Source organism: Lissotriton helveticus, chromosome 1_1 (assembly GCF_964261635.1).
Source record: "Lissotriton helveticus chromosome 1_1, aLisHel1.1, whole genome shotgun sequence".
Taxonomy (NCBI): domain Eukaryota; kingdom Metazoa; phylum Chordata; class Amphibia; order Caudata; family Salamandridae; genus Lissotriton; species Lissotriton helveticus.
Window position 1 is genome coordinate 582,372,135 of NC_136057.1, and position 1,199 is coordinate 582,373,333.

The following is a 1,199-nucleotide window of genomic DNA, read 5'->3' on the forward strand; positions in this document are numbered from 1 at the left end:
CTTAACTGGGCCTGGGTCTTTCTCCCATCTCTTTTCAGGCCATTAAAATTTTTACTGAGATATTGCTTTTTTTCCCCCTTCCAGCCACATCTCCCCCTTAATGGAAGAAGCAACAACGTGCTTGAAGTGCTAGTAGTGAGTTTTCTGCTTGTTTAGGTAGGAGCAACCCCTTCTGGTAGCCACAGTGCTGCTAACAAGTCAACGTCAGGGCAGACAGTGTCTTCTCAAAGGAGGCTCCGAGACTAAAAAAAAAACACCCTGAAGGGAAAAACCTCTGATGGAAGAGGTGACTCCAGAATCCAGGCAACAGGACACGAAAAGGAGGATAGTCAGCAAGGGGATGACAGACCTGCGAAGAAGAGGAGAATTGCAGAAGAAGGAACCCACAGGACCAAAATACCAAACTGGAGAAAAGTGTCACCAACAGAAGTGAATAGATATCAACAGGAGAAAAGAGACACCAATAGGAGTGAAGAGTGTTGCAATACAAGAAAAATGAGAATTTCAGCCCCTTGTATATACACAAGGACAGCAAGGAAGTGACACAACAGGAAAAGGAGAACCACCATCTTGGTTTAGGAAGAAAAATGAAGAAGGTTATAAAACCTCTATCTTGGAATGGTGAAGAAAAAACAGTACTCAAGGCACTCTGGGAACCAGACAGAGGAATTTAAGAAGGAAGGAACAAGAAAAAATAACCCCCAACCATGACTACAGGCAGCTCATATTAAGGTCACTCTAAGATTCAGATAAGTCTACAGCACATGGTTTTCCCAGGCAGTCTCCCATCCAGGTACTAACCATGCCTGACCCTGCTTAACTTCAGATGAGATCAGGTGCTTTTAGGGTTGTATGGCCACTGCCCACAGTGGCGGCGTACCCCAAGAGAAAAGAGAAGTGCTTCATGGCGCGTCTTTGCACCCAGAAAAGAAACGGCAGGGCGCCACACTGAGCTGCGGCATGCCCAGCGTACAGAAATAGGTGCCACAGACCGAGTTACAGCCCGCAGCTGTGAGGCGGGTGGTGCGCAGGTCATGACCCACTCCACGGCGTATCCCCACATCTATTAGATTTTCAAAGTTTCTGAATGTCTGACCATATATCATACCAACTTTTCATTCTGTCTCCCTCCCTATGTCTTTCTCTAATTCTACCAACCCCTCCTTTATCATACACTATCCCATTATCCATCTCTTTCA

At 46.0% G+C, this 1,199-nt stretch overlaps 1 pseudogene; it reads right to left on the minus strand.

Annotated features, from left to right (window-relative positions):
* Positions 1-752: 752 nt before the first annotated feature.
* LOC144777687 (5S ribosomal RNA) lies at positions 753-864 on the minus strand (annotated as a pseudogene).
* Between the last annotated feature and the right edge of the window lie 335 nt (positions 865-1,199).